At 38.6% G+C, this 27,826-nt stretch overlaps 1 protein-coding gene across 1 annotated transcript in view; it reads left to right on the top strand.

The window, feature by feature from the left end:
• The window catches only part of DLG2 (discs large MAGUK scaffold protein 2), a 991,421-nt gene that overhangs the window by 29,985 nt on the left and 933,610 nt on the right, over positions 1 to 27,826 (top strand). The gene's annotated exons all lie outside the window — the stretch shown is intronic.

Genomic DNA, 27,826 nt, shown 5'->3' with positions numbered 1-27,826 from the left:
AAAACAGAGCAAGTCATTTGGAGGGGCTCTCAGAGTGGGTTGGCCTGTAAAAATTATGTTTGAAGTACTCAAAGTGTGTTTAAATGACATGTTTACAGGGATAATTCTGGAGATTTCCCTGGCAAAGTGCCTCCACCCATTTTAACAGAGACTAAATAGTGAAGAAATTTGTAGATAATATTTATGTGTATTGTTAAACAGCAGCTTTTTTGCTGCATCCTGTCTAAACGTAAAAAGGGGAATGCATTTCAGTAGTAAACCAAGTGATACTTAAATATATCCTTTGCTTATTTCAGAGCAGCAGTATGTGAGTTAATGAATATTTATCAAATGCACTAAAGCCCCTGAATAAGAAGTACTATGGCTGTGCAAAGCATAGTTTGTTTATTTCAAGCTCTTACCTGGCCATTTTGACCATTTGCTAAATGTACTGGAGAGCAAGCATACAAAACTTGCTATAATGCTGACTTGATTTTTTTCTTTAAATGGGAGCAGAATCAGGACACACTTTTCAAAAGTATAATAATTGCAGGAATGTAGGTGCTCTACTTAACCCGAGGAAAAAGCTCTTCACTTAATTAGCTGCCTGGCATTTTGCAATAAATGGTAATATAAAAAGGTTGTATTAACACAGTGCAATATAGAAAGACTTTGTTAGATTTTATTACATTTTCTGCTTGGTAATTTATTATGATTAGAAAGCCTAGTTCTTTTGCTTCTCTGGTAATTATAGCAAGGTGTTTAGAAGCAGGAGTTCCAGCTGCTTTTCTGTATAGTCTCATTAGAAGTGAAATTAGAAAGCTTTTTAGACTGTTAATTTTTGCTCACTACACAGGGTGCATAAAGCATTCTGAAATGCATGGGGAAATCTGGGATCAACATTATATTTTGTGAATCGCTAAATGAGTTTCCAGCAAGGACAATGAATCTCATAGATTTAGATGATCTTCAGAGGAAAGCCTCTTTATTTTGAAGACCACATTTGTAAAATCCTCGTCAGGAATAGGGAGGTAACTAATATTCCCCATTCCATCAAAAAGCAGTTTTGGGTGTCTGTGTATACAGTCTCCATTTAACACTGGGGAGTGTCTGGTGACAATGTCCGTGTCTGAATAAAACAAAAGCCTCCTGAGGAGTCCTGTCCTTTTGTGTGGTGCCCACCTGACCACAGCTCTGCTGGGACTTTTTTATGGATTGCAAAACCCAGCTGATCTGAACAAAAGCTTTAGTGACTGACCCAAGACCTCACAGGACACTTGTGACTGAACACAGAGCTTAACTAAGGAATCCAAAGCTTACATCATATCATGAGATCATCCCGATTTAGGCTGTCAGGCTTAAGTTATAATGGAAAGCATTGTCTGTTTTCATTCTCTTGGAGAGAATTTAAGCCAGTCAAGAGCCTATTCTTATTCAGTTTTGTTATCTTCACTGTAGAAGATGGGATAGGATATCTACCTAGAGCAAAAGTGGGCTACAAAATGACAGGCAGTAATTAGAAATCAGAACATTTGCAAATAGGGACAGACATTTACTGGTGTTAAAACTATTAATACATGTCTCTGTATGTTGCATTGCTCATGATAAATGCTTACTTTTACATATTTGTTAATTGCTGGAAATTATTTGTCTTACAGTTTGGACAAATGAATGTCTGTTACAGGATGGAATTGCCATCTGTGAGATTTTTCACTGGTGATCTTGCTTTGGGAGGTACTTGTTCATAATGTGAAATCTGCAGGATTATGATGAAACAAATCAGCTTCACGAACTCTGATGCAATAAAGATCAATATTTTAATGAGAATACAAAATCAAACCTGGATATTTTATTGATATTTTACTAAACTTGCCATTATTCTGACCCTCTGTAAGTGAAAGCCCACTGATTTTATTTGTTCCCAGTCATTAGTGCCTCTCTGGAGAGGAACTTTATATAAGGGCATGGAGTAATAGGACAAGGAGAAATGTCTTTTAACTGAAAGAAAGCTTATTGAATCACAGACTCACAGAATACACTGAGTTGGATTGGACCCATTAGTTTCATTGAGTCCAGCTCCTGTCCCTGCACAGGACCATCCCCAAGAGTCACACCATAAGCCTTGAGAGCATTGTCCAAATGCTTCTAGAACTCTGTCAGGCTTGGTGCTGTGACCACTTCCCTGGGGAGCCTTGTTCCAGTGAACAACCATGCTCTGGGTAAAGAAGCTTTTCCTAATATCCAGTCTAAATCTCTCCTGACACAAATGTAGGCTGTGCCCTCTGTTTCTGTCACTGGTCACCACAGACCAGTGAGGAGAGATCAGTGTCTGTCCCTCCTCTTCCCCTCATGAGGAAGTTGCAGACTGCCACGAGGTCTCCCCTCAGTCTCATCCAGGGTGAACAGACACAGTGCCCCCAGCCACTCCTCATACAGCTTCCCCTCAAGGCCCTTCACCATCTTTGTGGCCCTCCTTTGGATGCTGTCTAATAGTTTAATATCTTTCTTATATTGTGGTGACCAGAACTGCACAAATTATTCAAAGTTAGATTATATATAAGTTACAAATTCTTTAGTGTGAGGATGATAAAGCACTGTAACATGTTGCCCAGAGAAGTTTTGGATGTCCCATCCCTGAGAGTTAACCATGGTTAGGCTGAATGGGGCTTTGAACAGCTTGGCCTAATGAAAGGTGTGTCTGCCCATGGCAGCAGGGCTGGATTAGATGATCCTTAAAGTCCCTTCCAACCCAAACCAATCTAGGAGTCTGTGAACTGAGCTAGGAGTAGAGGAAAGCTTAAATAACTGTGACCAATACTTGTGCATTATCCACAGGCCCAAAGAAACTGAGAGTGAGATTCAGTCCTCATAATTTGCACTGCAGTTGCATTGGCTTTTAGAATTATGGTAATACCCCTAAATATAAGGGCATATCTCTTTAGGCAGTAGAAAAAGATGGTGCCTTTGAAAGCAGGAGATCCTGTTTGAGCTGAGATTACCTGGTTAGATTAGCTGAATTGTGTACTAAAAATTCAGCCAAACCAGAACAACAAAAAGAGCAAACAAACAAGAATAGTGAAAACAATAACTGCTTTAAAACATGCTCTAAAAATTCTGTTTCTGGATTGAGCTGGCTTTATTTCTGTAAGATCTTTGTTTTTCAGAACAGATAGTCCTGTAGAAGGAACCTTTTTTAGTTTGGACATTATATCTAGTTGTGCAATTAATTTTTTTTTGCACCAGTTTCAGTATCATTTACTTAAGGAGTCTGAGCTGGAGACATGTGAAACACCAAGCCAAGAAAATCTGTCCTGTGTGTGGTGCAAATGTTGCATGTCAGAAGGAAGGACAAGATTGCTCAAAAGCTTTGTTGGTGATTCCTGGTGATTAAGTGGGGTGCATAGGTGACAGCATAAGAATCCCAGTTGACACTCCACACAAATTAAAATATATACATCTTTCATTAACTGCTTGTCTGGGACTATAACAGTTGCTAGAGTAACCTAATAACAGGACTGTAAATATTGGATAAGTACATCTGGTACTTTAATGAGATAAAGTAACTGCCAGGGCTCTTGGGAAGGTAAGGGACAAGCACTCTTCGTTCAGCTTTGCAAAATGTATTGTTTATCACGTAGGGCTTTGTGGCTTGGGAATTACTACTAAGCCCCAGTTTCCCACTGGAGTGCCTTTGTGTTATCTCTTATGTTATTCATGACCTTTTCTGTCAAAATATTTCTTCCTTTTAAGATCTTGGTTGAAGGAGAAAATCAATCAAACAAGTTAGTAAATCTGTACAAGAGATTGTGAATTAGCTATTTTCTTCACTATATTTTCAGCTTTGGCCTCTGCAGTTAAGATGAAAGGGTGGGATTTGTGCCTTTTGGGGGAACTTGCCTCTTTTTTACTATATCTCTCCTCAGCCCAGGATGTCAACTGTCTCTTGAAGTACCAGAGTGCTGAGGGGTTTCCTTCAGCATTTGCCTACGGAAACTTGGTATAGCATTAAGATGTAGGGTGAAGGTCCCTGTAATAAGGCTATGCTCTCTTTGTACCCTGTTTTTCTGCAAGTTATTTTTACTTTCACTTTTTACTTTCACTAAAGAAAGGCTTAAAAAATGAACTGTAATGGCAGTTTGTCAAGCACCAGATTTGTGTTTGTGCCTCTAGCTTTGGGTATTGATTGTCAGTTGGTGAGGAGATGTATCTCTGGAGAAATGGGATGGAATTGTGAGGCACAATACAGTAATAATGCTGTAATAATGTTATGCCAGGTGCATTTTGCATTTAAATGAGTTGGTATTAAATCAAGACAGTCCTAAGGTACTGGAGGATGTCTGGGTGAAGAAAAGGGCCAGTGCCTTGAACGTTTGCGAAGCAGTATGGGTGATAAGTAAAGGATTAGAGAGGAAGACAAAGGATAGCTAGGACATATACACAGTTCTCAGTGGGATAAATGCGTAAATCCTGATTGGATTACAAATTTGAATAGACAACTTAAATACCTTCTAGTAAGAATTGTGTTACATGGTTGTACTAGGTTTGTGGTATAACCTGTGCTGGCAAAGTGTTCTCATCCAGTACCACTTTTAAGGATAAACACAAGAACTGCAGAATTTCTCAGTCCAGATTCACATTCTAAAAGATTTGCACTTAAAAAAATCAGATGTGAAAGTTTCTGGAAGAACCTTCCTTGAAACAGGTCTTGTTTTACTGTGTAAGGGAAATACATGCTAAGCTCTGCCAAAGATTTGGAGATATGGATGTTCCTGAATAGAAATATCTTCACAAAACTCACAAGCTTTTTTGTAGGATTGTGATTCATTCAAATTGTCAACTTCCTCCAGTGTCTTTAGTGCCAATCCTCATCATGTGTTTGAAAAACATGTAGCATAAAAATAGCAAGGATAAAAAGGAAAATGTTATAGTTTGACACAGTTGCTCTGCCATACATCATCCTTTTGCTGCAAAAGAGCCTCAGAGAATATTACAATTCCTTTTCATTGCTTTCCCTGGAAGTCACTGGACATGAGAGGTATGGTAGGCTCGTATCTCAGACCCACTGCTCATCATTTATTACTATAAATTGCTATTAACTGCACTAAAACTGTGCCACAAACTGCAGTGCCTTTCCCCAAACCAAAAGATATTTGAAAAGTGTTTGGCAAAGAAGAACGTTTTGAGGAGTCTTTCACTAAACAATAAATTTACAATGATTTCCAGCTAACACTTTTTTTGCTTGGAAGTACAATTTCCATAGTGCAGTGAAAAGGCCTAAAGAATTTGTTGTATACAGGTTATATCTTTAGGGCTCTCAATGGCACCAGGAGTGAATTCCATACCTCTTGGGTGTGACTGCACAGCTGAGGGTGACAGAGATTCTCTTCTCTTTCTGAACTGGATAATGCTCTCATAAAGTAGCATCCAGTAAAGTGTGGAGATCTCATGTGGAAGCAATATACGCAAGTGCTAGGACTGAACAGATGGCTTACAAATGCAGAAGAAGCTGCAGTCAGCAAATTCTTAATGGTTTGCTTCAAGTATGGTTACATGACAAAGTTTTACTGCAAGGCAAGCAGGAGTATGGATTTCTAGCAAGTTTATGAACTGCCCATGTGCATACTCTCACTGTCCAACAAACCACTCTCAAAGAATGTATTGACAGCTGAAATTAGTTGAAAATGTCTTTATTAGTGAACTATCCTGAGAATGCACATATTTCCACATGGGGGACTCAGTCATCTACATGTAAAGCAGCTTGAATGGTTTCTGACAAGGTTTTGGCCCATTTGATCAGCATTCTTTCCAACCATTCACAGCCCAGGCATCATCCCCATAAATCAGTGTACATGGCTGCTCTTTTCTGGAGGCTAAGAGAATTTTAAAGTATGAATCTGAACTCAGGTCTAGAAGGTGATTCCAAGTGTGTGTAGTTGACATGGTATAGCTTGTGTACTGGGTATTGGGTAACATCTCACAAACACTGTCAGAATATGCCTTCAGACTGTTCTTCAGATGTTGCAGATTGTCCCTATTGACCTTATGGAAGTGCATCTTCTTTTGTCTAGCCTAAATAATATGCCTGATAGCAGTCGCTCAATACCTTGCTCTTGTAGCTAAATGTGTCATTACTGTGTCCAAGCTGATCCAGTGGCTTGTATCGCCTCTGTGGACAAATATGTTGTCTGTGAAGAGCCCTGGGTGGCTGCTAGTTAATGCATGAAAAAATAAGGCTCATAAAGTTCATGAAAATGGGAACCTTTGGAAAGTTTTTAGTCATCTTTCTAAAGGAATTATGGTTCACAGTCTGGAGTGCAGCCTTGACATAGCCCAGAAAGCCTGGGGTGCATCAAAAGCAGCACGACCAAGAGGGCAAGAGAGGTGTTTCTCCTGCTCTATTCTACTCTGGCGAGACCCCATCTGGAGTACTGCATCCCTCTCTGGAATCCTCACCATAGGGAAGACATGAACCTGTTACAGCAGATCCAGAGAAGAGTCATGAAAATGATCACAAGGATGGAACACCTCTCCAGTTAAGGAAGACTGAGGGAGTTGGACCTGTTTGGCCTGGAGAAGAGAAGGCTCCAGGAGGACCTTACTGTGACATTTTAATGCTTGAAGGGAGCTTATAAGAAAGATGGGGACAGACTTTTTAGTAAGACCTGTGGCAATCAGTCAAGGAGGAATGGTTTTTAGGTAAAAGGGGTTGATTTAGACTAGATAAAAGGAATTATTTTTTTACTGTGAGGGTGGTGAGGTACTGGCACAGATTGCCCAGAGAGGTGGCAGCTGCCCCATCCCTGAAAGCATTCAAGGTCAGGTTGGATAGGACTCTGAGCAAACTGATCTAGTGGAAGATGTCCCTGGATCATTGTAGGGAGGTTGGCCTAGATGGCCTCTCAAAATCTTTTCCAATCCAAGTGATTCTGTGATATGAATATTGGCCATATTCACCATGAGGAAGCTCTCTGGATTGCTCTGGTTTAATCCCCTGACCCTGCGCAGACTCCTCCATCCCTGTCAGTCCAGTGGATGAATAATTTTAACAGCCTCTGCTCTTTTCTGATCACAGGATATAGGGCCTGGCAGCAGCAGACTAACTTTACATATGGAACCTCATCCTGATTAAAGCTTCTTCTACATTACCACTTCAATATTGTAAAAAACTTCATTTGGCCTAAGAATTAAATATCTCCTGACTGCAATATCTCCAGTTCATTGATCCGAAAAACATCAGTTATTTCTATTAAACACAAATATTTTCAATAGGGATTTTCTACATGCTGTGCAAAACTTCAGCATTTTACATATAATTTAAGTGCTCTATAATACTTTGATGATATTTCCTCTGCTTATTTGCTCTGTTGAGACCAAGCATGAAACCTGCCTTTTTCACAGCATCTCCACCACTAGAAAACTCAAATTATTTTAAGGAAGTAAAATCTTCCATCCCAAACAGCAGTAAAAGTCCATTTTGTCACAGCAATATCCCAGTGATGAACGTTCAAGGGCAAAGCTTTGATTAATGACAGCTGCAGTTTGGATTTCACTGATGGTGATTTTGTACCTCCTTCTAGACAGCTGCACACTTACTGCAAGTATCTAACTAGACATATTTATTATGCTAGTTTGGTTAAATAGTCATATAAATGAAGCATATGGATACTTGTAGAATTTGCATCTGCAGCATGTGACTATTATGTGAAGTAGGCTCTAGGAGAAGAGTATCCCTCCTTCTGTTGAGATACTCCTGTTTTGTTAAATTAAGGAGGTCTCTGATTAGGTTCCATAGAAGGAAAATACCAGTCTGTTAAAGGTCATGGGGGATGAAGGGGTGCAGTTGTTTTCTATTCAGAAGCACATTAATACAATGAAAGTTGTCCAGTAATTTAAGCTGCCCTTCCAAAGTGTTGAGTTTAGCAAAAAATTAGCAAATTTTGGTTGAGCATAGCAAACTGCAAAGCAAATATACTGCCTTCTAGGAAGTGCTCTTTTTTTATAAATGTGAAAGACTAGTCAGCAGTTGTGCTGCTGGAATTGTTGTGCAGGATTGCAACTGTAAATAGGATATTGTGACAACTTGGTGGGAGTAAAGCTAAGGTGAGACTCCTAAAATGACTGGTTTCACCTGTAAATTGTTACTATAATGTAATTAAAGCGGTGGTTGTGCAGTGATTGTTGGGGACTTGTATTTTGCATGCAAGCAAAGCTGTAATGAAACCATCAATATGATCCATAACACAAATTCTGGCTCTTTTATTGTACAGATGTTATTTCAACTCGAAGTTGTGTTACATGATGTAAAGTGTGTCTTTCTCCATTTTATGCCCAGGCATCTCCTGCAGAATAGAAGCTCTCATCTCCATTTCTACTACTCTTCTCTACCCATTTCTTTAAGTATTAGACTTTTTGAAGCTATCCATTTGTAAACTGTTTTACAAATATTATTTTACACGCAAGACAGAAAATAATGTAATAAGGTTGATTATACATATTGGCAGATATCAAACAGGCTTCAGGTCCTTGGTGTGCTATGTTCCCTGACCTTGTCTCTGCCTGAGCAAGGATTCCAGCTCTTCTTGGCCTGTCCATGCTTGCCTCCTCCTTGCCCTGGTGTTTTCCCCCACCACTGTTACCTGCAACACAAACCCCAATCTACCTTGAGGAAACAGGACAAGAGTCTCACCACACTAAAGGAACCTCCTATCAATTGCTTCGTGATTGTAGTCAGCAGCGTTGCACTGTGGAGGGAGATGCACAGACCAATTTATGGCTTCAGAACTAATTTCTCTTGTGAGTTGTTACTAGCAGGTAAGGTGTGAAAAGCACATGCTCGAACACTCCTTTTTTTGTTTAGGGACTGCAGTTATGGGGGATAGTGAAATCCTGCAAGGTGGTGCTAGAGTGTGACATATCACTGCAGCAAACAAGAAGGTTTTGAGCTAAAGAAAGTGCCCTGCTCCCCCATCCTCAGTGGATTCCAACAAATTAGGGTTAATTCTCTTTCCTTCATGTACTATTAAGTGCATTCTCTTCATAAGCTAATAAACCATAGTGGGTGATAGTATCTAAAATGAAAGTACATTAAGAAATATTTTACTTCCTATTGTTTATTGTTCTTTGTGTACAATACACTGTGCTCCTTTGGACAAGTAATTAATGCAGGTTATGTGGTTTTTGGGGGGGTTACTCTCGAGGGGATGGTTTATACCTTACAAATTTATATTTTCTTGCTTGACAAGGGCTGGGAACAGCGAGTAAGAGTTGACACCAGGTGGCACCATTAACCTAAGTTATGTTTCAGTGAGGTGAATGCAATAAAGTTTATGTTCAAAAGGAATTTAGTAGAGAGATTGCTCTTTTCACCTTCCTTCAAAGTAAACACACAGCACGGAGAATAGGCCAAATACATCTGCTCACTGGCACATTTTAGATTATTTCATGCATTTGCAGTGCTATAATGTAGTGAAGATTCTTCCGTGCTTTGTGTATGGTGAGTAAAATGCATGCATTCTCCAGAAAACCCTTGCCTGCTTAAGAATTTTGCAATATATTTCACATCTGGTGCATCCAGAAATGAAATTTCTCCTAGTGAAATCCCAGAACAAGACCAGGGAATTCTCAGATGAAAGTACTTGTGTCTAAATATTGTTTGAACATTTTAAGACTATATTCTATGAAGCTAAGCAATAAGAAATCAATTTTTCTTACTTACAGTGAGTAGCACCACGGGCGGTGCAGGGGAGATGACGAGCCCCATCTCTGGCTGCTGTTCAGAAGTGGTGCTGGTGGTGCCGACCCCCTCTGCATCAGAACTGCTGCAGCCTCCATCAGCTTGCGCTGCTTCTTGGCACTCACAGGGTGGTGTAGGTGTGCTCTGAAGCAAGGAACAAAATTTTCTCTTTGCAGACATTTAAATAACTGGAGTTGAAAAGTTAGTGTTTGTTTTGAAAGGGTCGGGTTGCTTTTTAAATGGCTTTCAGTGAATTTTATCAGCTTGATCCTAAGATTGTAAACATCATGGTGTTTTTTCTGAACAGTGATATTAACCTAATGGCAGGAGACTAGGGTGCCCTTGGGAAACACCAAATTCTTGTCTTCGGATCAGGTATTAAAGAAATGCAGACCATCAACCGGTTCTTTCTGAATATGCTGGAATATTTAAAGTGAGTGGTGTTTTAGCTAGCAACTCTGGGACACTTTAAAGCATGGTTGTAGGGTGCAGGTTGTAGTTCCTACTTAGCTCAGAAAAGTAAGCAGGAAACCAGAGATTTGTATGTTAAAAGATTATTTAATTAAATTTTTATTAGAGTGAAACCACAAAATAGATACTGTTCATGTGAACTGTGAATCATAAGGTCACATCAAAGCAATAGGTTGATTATACTGGGGCGTATGCTCCCATTTCAGTGATTTCAAGGGCGTTACTGGGTGGCATTTTATTGTACTAAACTGCAAGTCATGGTGTAATTTAAGTTATACATATTTTATGTGGGTTTTTTTACCTTTGCTTGCTTCTCTGGTCAGCTGTGAAGGTCACTGATTATGCAGTCTTTGTGTTAGTGTCTAGTCTTTGTGTTGAACAGAGGCAGTGGAGTCTGTCCTTGGGGATAGTAAAATCCTGAGTGGACTAAGCTCTGAGGAGCTTGATCTAGTTACCCCTACTTGAGCAGGGAGTTTGGAGTAGGTGCTCTCCAGAAGTGCCTTCCAATCTTTCACGCTGGCTCTGTGTCTAGCAGAAGAAAGGTCTTGGCAAAAAGAGCTTTGTAATTTCTCTAATTAAGCCTATGAAGTGCCCCATACGGAAACTGCAGAATTGTTCTCAGGTAGACTCCTTGTAGGTAAAGATAAGAGCAATATTCAGGGCATGTGGAAAGAAAATTCTCTTGAGATGTACATTTTGTTGCAGTTTTTTACTGATGTTTACCCATTAAAATGCAATAGACACTTAAATTCCAATCTGTCTTCATCTCCTAGCAAAGCAGAAAATGTGCATGGTGAATCTTTCTACCAGGTGTGAGCAGCCACAGAAATGGTTTCTTTTAAATTTTTTTGGGTTAGTTAATTAGTTAGTCAGGCTTAGGATTAGAGGATAGAAAGATTCAGCAACACAGTATCTTAAAGAAAACTATCATTAAGCTGGCAAAAATATTGTCAGTTCTAAATCATCCAGTGTGTACACTCAAACCCTTTCAAGTTTCAGTGTGCTGACTCAGTGGGCATTTTAAATAGCAGCAGTAGCAGTATTAGTGCAGTCATGGTCTAAGGAAGAAAGTGATGCAGGACTTCAGGGAGAACAAGATCAGCCAAGTAGGGTGTTTTTGACAGAAGAGGGTATTACCTGGAAGAGTGTCTCCCTGATGTTGACTTTATTAGTTTACGTAATAAAAGGCAAATGGAAACAGTGATATTATCAAATGTGTCTGCGGTCCAAAAGATGTTATCTTTTTTCAGTTTGAAGGATCCAAATGGGGTATCAGGAGTATTACTCCTGAGTCATGATATTGGACTTGTTTATTGTTTTCCTGTTTCTCTCACTTTTAAATGGAAATATGGACATGGCAGCAAAAAGGAAATAAATCTGATGTGTAGATATCTTAATCTAGGATGCTGCTTTCAGTAGAATCCTTAGCACTATAAAGCCTGTAAATCATATAATAACATTTAATAACATAAATCCTAAACATGAATCCTAAATTCCTTGGTGTCAAGAAACACTAGTAATGCTTCAAACCATTTTTTTTACTATTTTCCTGGGAGGTTGAACTTTTATATTTCCTCTTTATATATTTCTCCACATTATTTCACATTTCTGGTTTAAATTGCTTTGCCTTTTTTATTTTTTTTGCCTTTTTTTTTTTTTTATTTCCTGTGGTCAGTAGCAAGTCATTGATTTTGTACAGGCATCATCTGGATTTCCAGCAAGTACTGCAAGGACCCAAATGTTTTCTTGGGTGTGATGCTGCAGGCAGCTGCCTGTGCTTATAACTGATTCTGCTCCTGACAGCTTTAAATTATTTGCTTGCCTGCAAGCCTTCACGGAAACTGAAATTGTTGCACAAGCCCAGATATATCAGGAAAAATGTGGGCAAAGCATATGAAGAAAGCAATTTATCCATCACTGACAGTCTAGCAGTGCATAACAATCTTTCAGCAGCTGGTCAATGGTGAACAGGGGCAGTGGCAGTTTCATAATGTGTGATTTGGGGTCAGAATGTCTATAGGACCTGTAGACCTCCTATTTGCTTTTCAGCAGTATATCACCACTCATGTAGACAACCAATGAAGAGTTCATATTTCTTTTTCTGTTAGAAGTTTGCATTCAGGTTATCATTTATACATTGCTCATCTGAAGTATAGCAGAACTGACAGGTGGTTGTTTTGACTGGAATGGAGTATGAAAATGATTGCAAATAACCATGAACTTAAGTAGGGGGTTTTCAGGAATCCTCATGTGAATGAAATTTTTTTGAGAATGGTTTTTCTTCTTAATTTATTTTTAAAATGAATTGACAATAGCTAAAATTATTTATAAATGACTTTTGTATTTGGCAAGGACTGCTGACTGAAAAGTAATCATAGAATAAATCAGATTGGAAGGGACCCATAAGGCTTGTCAAGTCCAACACCCTGCTCCTCACAGGACTACCTAACGTAAACCATATGACTAGGAACAGCATCCAGACATTCTTTTAACTGTGACAGGCTTGGTACTCTGGCCATAGAATCGCAGAATCATAGAATGTTAAAGTTTTGAAATGTACCTTAAGGGCCATCTTGTTCCAATGTCCTCTGCCATGAGCAGAGACAACTTCTACTAGACCAGAAATTGCTCAAGGCCTTATCCAATCTGGCTTTGAACTCCACAGCCTCCCTGGCCAACCTGTCCCTTACCACCCTCACAGTAAAAAACTTCTTCTCAGTATTTAACGTAAATTTTTCCTCTTTCAATTTGTAGATTTCAGTTTATTTTCTGAATAATTATCAGCATTTTAGATATATCTCTGGACTAGGCAGTAGCTGGCTAATAGTTTCCTGTTTTGGGGAATGGAGATGCATGTATCTGCTTCTTTTCAATGCATGGTTGTAACCAAGCTACCAAGTGACTGGCACAGGTTTCCATTCTGGCTGCATTCTGAAATTTGAATTTTGAATCATCTCCTTCTCTCTAGGTTAATTAATCCAGCTTAACAGAATTCTATCAACTGCTCTGCTCTTTCTCCAAGTAAAGTAAAATGCAGCAATGCCTGACTCATGCTTTTACCACATTTGATGAAATAGATGTAAACTTTTATATTTTTCTGCTTTGTTTTACTGGATACACATCAGATCCCAAGAACTTTCTGGAAGAACACACTCCTAAAATTTTCACAGGGATGTCTGTGGTTCTAATATCATTGGCTTGCACTGTGTCTTAATTGATTAAGTCCTAAGTCAAGGTTCAAAAGGATGTTGATCACCCAAATGGCAGTGAAATAATTTTTCCATGGCTACAGCTAAAGGAGCTTATAGTATAATGTAGGGAGAGATGGACAGTCTAGCAGGGACAGGCTCTACAGAAGACACACAGAAAGGTGGGCATAGTGGTGTTTGGACATGTTTTTATAAGATCAAAATAAATTTAGGCTTATAAATATGCCAAAGAGCTGTATCTTTCTTGTGGAAATTAGTAATTAGTTTGAGTGTTGGAAAATGAAATTCTGACTCAGTTACAGTAGCACGCAACTATTTTCAATGTAGTTGGGAAGCACTGACTGTGCACTGAGGGGACAGTGCAAAGTCAGTCTCTGCTCTGCTGCTGCTGTTTCTTTTACACCTGGAAACTGTGTCATGGGGAACCCCTGGAGCTTGTTCTTCAGAAAACTACTCTGAATTAGATTCCTTCCTGTGCCAGCAGACATCCTTTCAACCAAGGAAACTATTCTGCTGTCCTTGAACTGTTAGCCTGTGAGATGAAATAGCCCAGATCAGTGTGTTTGCCTAAGTCCACTTCTCAAGAGTCAGAGACTGTTTGCTGACCTCCTGGCCAGGACACCTGCTTCTTATCTACTCTCTACCCTATTTGTTCTCTTTTACTTGCAGCTCTGCTACAACTGAAGTTTTCTATGAGTTTAGCTCTGAATTGCCTGAATGCACAAACTTTTTTGTTTACAGAACTTTCTGGTTGTAGTTTACAGGGAAGGTCAACACTAAAACTGAAAATAAATTAATTTGGCATAGATGCCTGTGTCTCTGCTGTGCTGCCCAGGTGGGAGCCAGGGGTGGGTGAGCATGTTCATTGAAAGAGGTTCCTCCCCAAACTGGATTTGTTAGTGAAACCCTGACTATGATGCTGTGCTTGGCATGTAGGTAGTAAGTGGGTAATTCTGTAGAAGCTTGGAAACAACAATCACATCTATGCAGCTGTGGATGCTTTCCATGCATAATGTTTATTTAATTGCTTTTTTCCTTCAGACTTGTCTTCCCCCATACATCTGTACTCAATACATTTTATTTGGTTAACTCAGAACTATCAAATGAGAGGGGGAAACAAATTTTTCTGGGGTTAGTTGGTTCTAACATTCAGTATGTCATTCGGAAATATGTCATCAAAATGTCTATGCTTTTAAACCTGTCTTTAGCTGAAAAACTCGTTTCGTGAAGAAACCTAGAGAATGAACACAGAAAAGCTGAATAGAAAAATCCTGGAAAATAAGAGGCAGTATTGCTCTTCCTTTCATTCCTGTTGTCTGCTTCTGGGAATTAGTTAGATTAAATAAACCTGAAAGACAGGAGAGGAGAAAGAAAATACATCCAAAATTCGTACTTACATTAACAGAACAATACCCTGAAAGGGAAATCATGCCAAAAGTTGCATCTGTGCCTTTTGCAAGATGGTGATAAAAAAGCAAAAGAAATCTCTCAATTTTCAAGATAGCTTCAAAAAGAAGGCAACAAGACATGGAACCACCTCCCACACTTCATTGCCAGCGGCTCTTGCATGTGATGTCCTTGGATGCCTAAAAGATTAGCCAGTCTCATCCACCTGGCCTATGTCAAATGGATCAAAGACATTTCTCCATCTCCAAACTTAAGCTCATGGTAAGTATATCCTTTTACTAAGTTGCACAACATTTTCAAAATAAACAGTGTTACTGCCTTTTTTTTTTTTTTTTGTAATTACACTGAAGCACAAAGTTGTTTGTGTCTGCCAATAGTCATGAATTTATTAAATAAAGACTGTAATACAGCATAAGAAAGATAGCTTTGTGAAGGCGATTATGAAGTACAAGAGTTGATATTCCTTTCTTTTCTTTTTCAGCTCTCTGAAAGTGAAGAGAACAAATTGAAAGTTGCAGTCTGAGAAGATTAATAGGGACATCTGACTCTTGAGGGGGCAACAGTCCTCTCATGTGGCAATGCATTATGAGCAACAAAAAAGGTATCCTTTAAAATTACTTTGTGTTCTCAGTATGAACAGACAGAACACATGCCATGGGAAATTTACATCCACTTTTTATTTCATAGATTATGAATCTGTTAAAAAAAATCACAAAAAGCAAAAAAATCCAGATCTAATCTGTGGTTTGGTGGTCTCCATATATTCACCACTCTCGAAGTTTCTTCTGCAGTAATTTTATTGATTTAATCAAATGGCAGTTTTTGTAGGGCAAGTGCATTTTCCTTCTCTGTTGAGGTAAAAGGCCTTTCTTTTCAATTACTAAATATCAATTATAGTTCATTTACAGCAGAAATTCAGAGATTGGATGAAGTTTCAGCCTCTCAGTGGTCATTGACTCAGGACTAGATTGAGCAGAGAATAAGGTCACATTTTGACTGGAAAGGCATCTGATTGTCATCTGCAACTGTGAAAGATCAAATCAAGGACCTAAAACCAAAGAAGTGTTTTGCACTTGGGTGGTGTGAAATTTGTGTTTTGATCTGGTTTCACAGACATGAGAGTCTACATTTGTGGTGGCATGTAGTCAAAACTACTCTTGGCCAGCTGGATAACACTTGCCTTTCTTGAATTCAGAGAATTATTACACTGGATCGTGAAACTTCTAATTTAATGGTCATTATACCTGAAGAAATTATTTTCCTCTCTTGGTGCTGTGTCCTTTTTTGTTTTTCTAACTGCAAGTTTAATAACTACCAAGCCTTATCTTCCTCTTAAGAAGAAACAACTGTTTTTAATCTAATGGAAAACATGTATTCTTGAGAAAACAATGGTTCTATCCTCCTAAACATGCTGCCAACAGCACTAAAGATGAAGTTTGATCTCATTTGGATTCTGAATTATTGAAGATATGGGACATCAAAATGTTTTCCCTAGAGGCCAAAGAAGGTGGAACAGTCTTCTCTGGTCTCGTTGACTTCTCACAAGATTCTCTATGGCCAGGGAGCTGTGATCCTTGATGATCACATCATGATGTGATCCTTGATGATGACATCCTTGAGATGTCTGTGCTGACACTTAACCACAAGCCACTTATCCACTTACTCAGCAACTGTTTCTTAAATTCTTTTCTGAAGTGTAAGACTGGTATGTACCTCCATGTAGGCACATCTCTGTCACCCAGCTGAATTTCTGCTCAAAGTGGATTGATAGAGGTGAGTGTGAAACAAGCACACAACTCCTGTATGAGGCGCTCCTCATGCTCTTCTGTATTTCTAGATGTAGCTGACTGTCATTGTGGAGGGACTTCACTGCTCTTTGTAGAGGATTTAGCCCATGCAAGAAAAGGGTAATGTTCTGAGTAATCAAGAAAAATCATCTGTGTGAAGTGGGAAGAGTGACACAAAGATTTCTGTGTCTCATCCAGGCTCAGAAAGTCATGGGAGTTTGGAAAGAGTCTTAAAAAAGGATTGAGATGCATGATGTTAGAGCAGGTTTGTGATGCAGAGTCTATAGGGACAGTATTACAAAGTTCATATAAGACTTCTGTTTTAGCTGTGCTCTATTATTGTCTTCTTACTTGTCAAAGAGTGTTCCTGCTTACAATATAATTTTAAGATACTTATTTCTTTCCTATAACACTAAAGATATCCCAGTACCCCACACTACATACTTGGGAGAAGAATGCTCTTGGATAATTGTGAAAATAAAACTGGTTACTTAAGACCAAATGGACTATATAGAAGTGCCTTTTACAAACAGAGGTGAAGAAATGAAAACCAGACTTCCTCTTCTTACACCTAGATAAAATCAGAGAGGTCTCTGTCTGCCTTTATCTTGCAGAGTGGTTCTAAATGCTTTCCTGATGCACACCTTTTGAGGAATTCTTTTATATGTGCATGTCTTACATTTCAGGTTTACATGCATCAAAGGGAGCCTATTCCTGGCAGAAAGCATTAGCTGATCTTTAGCAAGTCCCTTAAAGGATCTGAATGGGCTTAATCTTTACCCTCAACACAGGTACTTCTCTCCTCATACTCATTAATATATTTCAGTCATTTATCTGAAATGTGGGGTCTTAATGTCTTAGACCAAGCATTCATCTCCTGCAGTATGCTGGCTATTCAGTAGTTCTTTGACATAATGAATATTACCTTCTCTCTGATTCAGTGTCTTCATCCATGTAAGTAAATATTTTATATTTGAGCAGCCTGGACTAGTGGAAGGTGTCCCTGCCCATGGCAGGGGGGCTGGAACTAGGTCATCTTTAAAGTCTCGTCCAACCCAAACCATTCTGTGAATCTGTGTTGAATATGTGTAGTATAAACATCTAAATGGTGCAGAGGTGTGCCAGTCACCCACTGAGACCACTTGGACTGGTAATTAAACAGTTTAGATACCATCATAGATTTGGGATAATGAAGTCTTACAAGCTTTCTTTTCCTATGTAACAGCAAAAGGCAGAAATAAGATTTGGAGAGGGTCCTGTGGAAATATTCTCAGTGTCTTGATGAAGGGTACTGGGAAATCACAGAAGGAAGAAAGGCAGAGGAAGAACTCAAAGACAAAAGCAGGGCAAAAAGGAAAAGGCAGTGGCCTAAGGAAATTGAATTCAAAATCAGCCCACTAAGGAGCAGAAGAAAACGTGGCCAAAAAAAAAGATGAAAAGGAGAAAAGCACAAAAAAAAAAGGAGAGAAAAGTGATATGATTAAAACTTTGAAGAAAAATGTCCATGAGAAGAGGAGGAAAAAAGGAAACACTTAAGTAAAAGATGGCCATGAGAATGGTTGTATATATCATCTCAAACTAGATGATTTGGCTTTTTCAGATTTCTTCTTATTTGTATATGAAAGGAAGTGCAATTTTGCAAAGACTGAGAGGGAAGAGACATTCTGTATATATGTAAGTGTAAGTAGTCTAACTGCCTTTGGATAGGGTGGAATAATGATGGATAGTGAAGGAGAATAGTATCAGCCAGACACATTATGAGTTTTACTGATAACTGATGTACTTTGAAGTTTTAATGCCAGGGTGAACTTCAGCAATCCAGATTTTAGAGGTCCACAGTGACCTACTCTGAGCTGGCTGTCTGAGGGTTCTTTTATTATCAGTGAGAAGAAATAACCTCTTTTTAAGATGTTGAACACTACACTACAGAAGTGTTTCCCTGCAGGGAGCTGAGTCCCATTGGAAAGGCAGGCCAATAATACATATTCTGTTTTATCAAGTGTTCAAAAATACTCAGAATTTTCATTATTTTTCCACATTGACTGTTTCAAATGGCAATACTGTATTCCACTCCATTCAGACACTCATATCTTTGCTCTTGTCTTTCTTTTAACATGGGAGACACATTAGTGATTCCATTCTTGCAGCTCAGCTCAATGTAAAGGAGAACTAGGAAAGGAAAACTACTTAGAACACCTTGGATGCTATTATATTATTTCCTTGGCATTGAATAGCATTCCAGAGATATTGAATATACCTGCTTGTCTGACTGCAGATGCTGCCAAAACCAGTGATACAAGACTAGTAAAAAAAAAAATCCTTGGTTTGGGAGGACTTCTTTCTTAGTGAAAACATTTATTTAAAAATGCACAAATACTGTGATGGTTAAGTTATTTTGTGTGTCTCTGTAGCTTGGTATGTTTGATAATCTGCATTGGATATCACCAGAAACTGATTGAGCTTCAGAAATGCCTGTTTCTTTTCTCGAAGGGTCTGAATGGGAGCTGTCTCCTGGGAATACCATGAGACCTCCTGAGAAGGTCTTTGGGTCATTGCAGGAGCTTTGAACAAATGGTGAAGGTCAATGACAAAATAAAAAAGGAGCGGGAGAGTAGGAGTATAGGTTGTCCCTCCCCAACAGCAGGGTAGAAAAGGATGTGAACCAGACTCTATTTTATACATTGTTATTTCTGCTACAAATCCTTATATCCAGCCCTTCAGAGAAAAATCCATCCTAGTTAGGCACAAGATAAGTGAAAGCCCAAGTTCTGCATTTGCTTGTGACAGAGTTCTTTGTATAAATCATTCTGGCTTACACTCTCACTTGCTTTTAATACATCACTTCAGAATTGTTACTTTTTGTGATGGTTAAAATGCATTCAGAAGATGCACTGGATTTTCCCCAGCATAACGCAGGTTGTTTGCAACTGCAGAAAGAAATTGAATGTTGCCTCCTCAGAAGACTCCTCCAAGTCAGTGTTGCCATTTGTCACAGTCTGTACTGAGTAGCTGGAACATTCACAGCCATGAGAAGGAATCAGGCTGTCTCCTACATTTATATTAATTCATATCACACAGAATTGGATGCCTGCAGTAAATTTGTAGTTTCTTGCTTCTACCTGTCCCTGTGTGTCAGACTGGATTCTCCCACAAACTTTTAGACTGCCAAATCTTGGCATGCATGCCTCAGTTTCCCTAATTGTGAAACAGGGATCATGATACCTACCTCCCAAAGGCAGTGTTGTGGTGGTTGCCTGCAAGTAAAAGATTTTTCTCTAGAAACACTTTTGGAGATGTTTTTTGTGTCTGTGTGAAGGTTAATTTTTGTAGAAAGCCATGTCTGAGGAGAGTGAGTAACAGCCTGTGCTGCAGGAACTGTGAGGAGTGGGTTTGGGGAAGGGTATTATATAGTAACATGGCTCTGAACTTGGAATTCGGAGTTGTATCTTAGGCCTGAGGTGATATAAAAATCCATAATCAGTCACCATCATCTAATTTTGGAAGTGCTAACATGATTTTTTGTGTGATATTCATAAAAAAAATAAATAAAATGCTGTGTGTAAAAGTGGCGAAAACATTCTATTTTATTCAAGATATTAAATGTGGAAAAGTATGAAAAGGATGAAATTGTTTCATTTGTAGCATTCAGTAGATTGTTCAGGAGAGGTAAGGGAAGAAAAAGCAGTCAGGACTCTTTGACAAATTGGTGTGGTTTAACATAAGAGGAAATGAAATAGAAAACAAAGCAATTTGAAACAGAACAAAATCTAAAATATACCTGGTTCTTATTTCAATCAGATGGCAAAATGTTGATGTATTTTTTTAATAGCATAGACGCATTCTTACAATGGTTTTCATTTGCCTTTTTGATTAGTAGTTGAATATGATGATCCTAGAGGTCTTTTCCAACCTAAGTGATTCTATAATTCTGTGAATCATAATAAAAATGACATTTCCTCACAGCTTTCAAACCAGTTGTTAGCACTGATAGCCACATTTCAGGGGTTTGCTTTACCTGTGCTGTTACCTGAGATAGGGGAGAGTTTAACACCAAGTTTGGGCTTATGCAGAGGATGCCATGAAGAATAGGTAGGGATATCTCAGTATTGCTGGTGAAGCAAACAGTAATTCCTGAGGACTGACCCATCCCAGACCCTTCCCTTTATCCCACATTTTTGTGATGATCCTGATAGCTTGGTTTGAGCCTCAGTTCCCACTAGACTTACACCTTGGATCTCTGCTGACTTTCCATGGACAAAAAGATGTCCAATCCTATCCCACCTTCTTGCTCTTCAGTCTCTGGGATATGTGATCTACTTATATCAGGAAAAATCAGCCAGCTATGGTCCCCCATCTCTCTGTCCCTGCTTTCTGTGAGGGCCCACTCTGACTTTTAGTTAGGTGTAACCTCAGTGATTTTTGAGTAACTCCTTGATGTGGTTATCTGTTGAGGGATCCATGAGATCCATGAGAGTAACCTCAAAGTCAGCTCTACATGTTGATATAAATACAGATGTCAGGTTTTACCACTGTGCCTGTGTAGGCTATGGATATATTCTTTTAGTGCAAGTGTCTTTGAGCAGGTATTTTCACTGTCTGGTTGTAACTGGAGATAGAGGAACAAATTATTTTCTCCTCTTACGGTGATATAAATGGATATAAGTGGATCAACTTCCCTGAGTGCAGAATTACTCAGCGTAGATAACTCTGCAGCCTGCACTTGTCTCAGTTCATACTGATGTGATCTGTTCCTGTAGTATGCACGTGCCCTTCTCACCAAATATTCAACATTTGGCAGCAGCAGGGAATTTGATAATTTCTTTTTATTTTGCATCTGTGTGTGTGTGTGTGTTATGGATGCTTCAAATGCATGCAACCTTGACATTTCCAGTAATTTAGAGGACATTAAATGTGTTAAAATGCTTTAATTATCTTTAAGCACTTTCTGATTGAAGATATTCTACTTGCATATCATGCTCCACAGAGATGCAATGCTCCTTTCAAACCAGTTACTAGACATTTGCTCTGCTATTGAATTTTGCTTTCTATGATTGCTTTTTCTTCCCTTCAGCCATCTCTATCTTCAGTGAAACTATTAGCCTTGTACTTATAATTCTGAACGTATCTCTCTGTACTTCGTAAGTCAAAGTGGCTACGTTCTCACTCTTCAGATGTCCTTCAGTAACATACTGTGCTCACGTCGTCCCTGTGCCACGCAGTGCATTCACCACAGACTGAAACAAAATACAACAAAGCTTGTGCCAGCATCGTCCTCAAGAGATCTTGAATCTCCCTAATGAAATTTGCGTGTGGGAAAATGTAATTAATCTGTTTAGTTTCTCCTAAAAGCAACTGAGAACACTATTAGCTGCTATTTAAAATGTCAGCACTTACCATAACTACCACACAGTAGTGCATTGCACTTCCACAGCTTTCCATTGTATTCAATAATTAAAGCTTGTTAGTGGAAGAAAGATGGTTCTATTTGGCATATGTTGACTTCTGCACACTTTTTATCCTGTGTGTCCTGAGACAGAGCTGTTTGCCAGCTGATCATCACTGCCTGTCAGTGCCTGTCTTCAAATTGCATTAGACAGATTTGTGCTTCTGTACTATGTCACAGGAAGTGTTTTTCATATCTCACCCTTATAAAAGCATATGGCTTTGACCCTGAACCTGTTAAACTGGAGAAACTATGTTGAGTCCACAGTTTTCAAAGTTGTAATCAGGTTAACCAAACACAAGTTCAGTAAAAAAGATTTCAAGCAATGTCATTTACATCTGGGAAGATGCTTTATTCTTTTTGAGTCAGCCTTTCATGAATGCTAGTGATCCTCTAGCTAGGAGTAGAGACACTGTTAGCAGTAGGCATATCCCATTGCTTCTTGGAGCATTCTGTAAACGTGTTATTTCTATGTCTCCTGAAAGGCCCTGCTTTTACATCAAATTCACATTGGAAGTAATCTGTCCTTTTCTTCCCCCAGGTTGCTGATTGCCCCTAGAAAGGTTCAGAAAAGATAGTTGCACCACAGGGAAGACTGTCTGCTTATGATACTCCACTCTGTAATGAGCTATCAGCAATAATGAGTCTTGATCAAATTCAGAAATTGTCATAATCCCATTAGTTTACCTTGCTGGAAGCCCTTAGAAAGCAGAGTATAAAAATCTGAGATTAAATAATCTGGAAAAGTTTCAGGTACTTGGGTGAAGTACAGACCCAAGTTCTTTATGAAGTTCACTCTGGGCCAAACCAATAGATCAGTGTTTCCATTCTGCTTCTCATCTGAAAAGTGTTATCTCTGATAGTCCTGTGTCCCCTCAGGTAGTTGTCTCTACTTCATTGTGTAGGAACCATCTCACCACTCCACGAGCATCTGGAAGCAGTTATGGCATGTCTCTGCTCAACCTTTTTCAGACTGGATTCCACACAGGATCCCTACACCAGACACTGCATCTACAGTTATTAACTAACCTACCTTCACACATATCTGAGAACTAAAAACTTTGTTAAACTTTGTTATGACAAAGAACTCTGGCATGAAATTTTTAGGCCAGATGTACAAAAATACAAAGGCCCCTAGGTGCCACTAATTTCAGCTTAACTGGGGTGGATTTGTGGACCAAAGATTTGACATCTTACATATTTACAGCTTCCAGATGTTTCTGCCTTACAAGAAATCATGGTGTGGTATGTGTTGTCTCACAGCAGCCTCATGGGGCTTCAGTGCAAATGACAAAGGTGTTTAGGCTCTTGCATCTGCAGGAGGGCACCTCCTAGAATCAATACAACATTTTTGCACACAATGACTTTTGGTGGAATTTGAACAGTTTGCATGTGCTTTGGTAAATCCCACTAGCCACATTGCTGGCTTATTTATGTGCCTTCAAAAATCTTGCCCAAGGACTCCTGGTGTAGCAAGGGTCATAAATCTCTTCATACATATAATTCCACACTTGTATATATAATAGAAATATCACTGAATCTCCCACTTTGTTCCAAGCAGATATCAGACCCTATTCAACCTTGCAACTCAAGTTATTAATTTGCATCAGTACAAAGCAGGGCAGCTTTTTTTGGTTCATAGCTATGATTTGTCTACTTACTGACACTAATAGAGAACCAGCTCTAAATTCAAATTAGTCGGCCAGTCAAGATGTCTGCTTTAAATTTTTGTAAGGGCAAAAATGCTGGATTTTATCTGACCTAATCATGTGAGCATGAAGTAGGTGAAAAATGCCACTTCTGGGATAAGTCACTGAGAATTTTGATAGTGTCTGTCACTCACTGCACAGGTTCTGTAGCAGTGGACAATGAGTTAGTAGTCCAGGTAGGGAATGCAGAGCAAGGGCATAATTCATTTTGACTAGAAGTGGGTCACCCATCAAAAGAATAGAGTAAGCCCTCTTTCACAGCCTTCTGGTAGAGATGTTGGAACAGTGGTCCTAGGCAAACATCCTGTGGTTTCATCTACTGCACTCTTTTTAAAATTAAATTTTCTGGCTGTTTTGTGAAGGAAGCATCTAGCCAGGCTTTGTTTTATCTTTTCCTCTGTAACTTCAGTGCTGCTTACAGGTCTAGCAAATATTTCCTCTCCTGTATTTTCATTGTTGTCAAATACTTGAAGAATTGCAATTTTGTATATATTAAATGATTTGCACTAGCATTTATGCAGCATTGCCTGTCATCCTGTAAAGTCTCATTCCCATACTCTTAATCACCATGTATTACTTTATTCTGTGAGTGTTATTATTACATTATTATTACTGCCTGGCTTTTGCTTTTTTCCAGTCGACTAATTTTTATCCTAAGTTTCAAAGTCATGCTGAGCTGCCCTGTCCACAGCTCAGTAAAATCAATATAACCATTTCCATTGCCACAATGTCTGCACCATACTGCACTTTTAGAGTTATTATTTTAGTAGTATGGAGGACTCTTGTGCATGTGTGATGTATGTGCTCTGTGTTTCTGTGTCACCTAATAGTTCTGTCCTAGTCCTAGGGAGTGAATTAAAATGAAACAAATAATGTTAGATTTTATTTTCTCTTGATCTAGTTTGTTATTTCTTTATCTTTAATTATAACAAACATGATTGTGTTATCTTGTTTAAAATTCAGCTTCTTTTATCAGATGCCCATGCAGAATACACAATAAGATAAAGCAAAAACCCTATTTTCTCCTTTTTGTACTCTCTCACTGTCTGGTAGCTGCTCTTCATTTGGGAACTTCTAAAAATTTAATTAAGGTACAGGTGACATCTTTCAGCTCTTCTATAAAAAACAGTATGCCCTAGGAACATCCAAGTTCTTTTATCTAGCTGTACTATTTCTATATTTTTTTTTTTGCCTTTCAATGTAGTGCTAGTTCAACCAGCAATTCTTTCGTCAAAATGTATGGATAAATATTATATGCTTGTTGCAGGTCTTTCCAATTATTCTATAGATTTTCTCTGCTGAAATGTCAAGTTTAAAATAAGCCTGTGCCTTCCTTTCATTCCCTCTGCCTCGGAAATTTGGCTCAGAAAAGCAGCATCCATCAATAGATTCAGCTGGAGCTGAAGTACCAAGAACTTGCAAAGTCTGCTCTTGGCACAGCCAGGTGTGCAGTCATGAGCAGGGCCCTTCTTCAGCCCATGCTGAACTTTGAAGGAGGCTCTGCTGAAATTTGCAGATACGGTTTTGTCATTTTACTTAATTGCCTCCACATTTTGAAGCCTGTCGTGAATATTGGCTTGACTGGCAGCAGTAATCAAAGAGCAGAAAACTTCTCATTTGTGTCTGCATCTACAAAGCTGCACCTGCAGAGGCCTCTGTACAGTGGGGAATTTTGTTTCCAGCATTTCATAAAAGAAACAAAACCACTTTTAAAAATAACCTATAAAAGATATTTCTTTTATAGTAAAAAAAAAAATTCTTTTTTGTGTAAATTGGGGAAAAAAAGAGACATCTATTTAATAGAGATATTGTGAAGATTAGGTAGTTAAATATTTAAAGATCTTTGAAAGCATCTGTAATTATGTTGTGTGTACAGCTTAACTATTTTCTTAGTTCTAACAGGAAACAGAAACTCAAAGTGGTTGTATGTAACCTTACAAACCCACGTTCACTGCTCCCACTGTGTTTTAGACATGATGCATTAGTAGCTTTCCCCAGGAAGGATCCCTGTTTTTCTTTCATTATTTATGACTAATGAAGAATAATTGATGACAAATATGTCTGTTGGCTCCTCTTTATTACAGTTAGCAATTTGGCAGTGATTAATAAAATATATTTTCCTTTACATTAGATACAATGAGAATATATATAATCTTATAAAAAATATGTAATAATTTTTTCACTCCACTGAGCTCTGCATTATTCTTTGCTCCCTGATTAAGCTAAATTGTTAACCTGTACTTCTTAGAGCAATGATTATCAATACATGCATGGGTCAGAGGGTGTTGCCATTGTAGCATATTTACTTTTGCAGTCTCTTCACAAGTAAGAAATTTCAAGTCTTATGTTTTTTACATTCCTCTCTCACACTTTCAACTTTTAATCTTTTCCTTCTCCCCTTGTGAAAGCAGATTGGAAATACATTTTTTGCCTTCATCCCTTATTAGTTTGTGCCCTGCAGTGTCCCTTCTGTCTGTTCTAAGCAGGTTGCATTAACAGTTCGGTACAAACAGCTATGAGATTATTTTGTGATTGGCTGTACCACATATCTAAGCATCACTCTTTCAATGTTTCTCATCAACCAGACTATGCATGCATAAAGCCTTGTGGTTATTTCCTCCCTATAGTGTCCCTTGCTTTTTCTTTCTTTTGATGTTTCCTGATAGAAACTGCACACTATACTTTTCCCTTAGGTCTTTGTTTCAAAATCCACCTCCTAGATGTTTTTATTCTACATTCATTCAGTAAAAGCTGTTAGCTCTGGGTCTCCTTTTTCCCTCTCTCCATGAGAAAATTAGTGTTTTCAGGAATTCAGATGCAACTGTCCAAGAGGCAGTGGTACATCCCACTTAGGTGACATCTATGAAACATTAATCTTTATAGAATTAGTAAAATCTGCTTCAGGAAATAATATTCTTTCATTTTGTCTCTTATTATTTGCATGCTGATGCGGTATCTTGTTGCAGTTCTTGAACACTTATTGGAACAGTGATACGGTTTACAAGCTAAATTTAAATCTTCCTATTTCACTGAAAAAGAGAGAGAAGGTGGGATATACTTCTTCAGGGATGATTAGCAAAACTGTCATAGGCACCTTTAGAAAAGTCATTATCTCATGACCATTGATCAAAGACACTGCGTCATGGTGGTTTTCTAGTGACTGATTTGTAATTTTTAGTGGTTTTATGTCCACACCACTGAATCCAAACTGGCAATATTTGGACAAAAGCAGGCAGAAAAAACAAAGATTAAATTGTCTTATAAAGTGATTTGCTGTTTCAAATCTTTTTCTGTAAATCAGTGCTGAGAGACATCAGTAAGGCAGAGTATGGAAACTTAATCAATTTACTGTCTGATATATTTTGTGGCAAAACAAGATTTAGTAGTAAATTTGTTCTGGATTCTTAGACTACTGAGAAAGTACATTTGTATCACAGGGTGAGAACAGCCAGGTAATGAGAAACACAGAGATGGGAGCAAATCAGGTGGAGTGTTTTGGGCACCCTACTACTGTGTGAAAGAGAAGAAAAAAAGGTTGCTTGAAAAAGCCCCTACTTTTCTGTTAGCTGCTCATGCTTGATCCTGAGCTGTTGCTCAAGAATACTTGTTATTCAGTGTAATATTAATAAGAAAAAAAATCTTGCTTTGTCTCACCTGTTTGATTACCTCTTATACCTTTAATTCAATTCTTGGCATTCTTAGTAGAATGATAAACCCTTAGGCGTGAAAAGCATCCTTTTAACACACAGACTTACATTCATTATACTTTCCTCGTAAGGAACTGTGATGTAAATTTGGAACCTTAGATATCTTTTTTGTGGCACTGTCTTGTGTTATTTATCATTGACATTATGTCAATGGCATTTCTGAGGGTGCTCAATGCTGATCAATTTGTCAGTAAGAGAGTGTTAATGATGTCATTGTAAATCTCTTTTTCTTAATTTGGGCAAGATTTCTCCACATATCCCATAGGAGCAGCAGAGGTCTCTGGTTGTTCTCATGGTTTTGTGGGAAGCTCTGCTTAAAAGAGTTGTTCTGGAGTAAGATGTTTGTATATGTTGTGTGTGTGGCTGTAGTCATAGCAAAGT

Source organism: Pseudopodoces humilis, chromosome 2 (assembly GCF_049639895.1).
Source record: "Pseudopodoces humilis isolate 2021_Gansu_Grassland_sample_001 chromosome 2, ASM4963989v1, whole genome shotgun sequence".
NCBI lineage: Eukaryota > Metazoa > Chordata > Aves > Passeriformes > Paridae > Pseudopodoces > Pseudopodoces humilis.
This window is presented reverse-complemented; position numbering and strand designations above follow the sequence as displayed.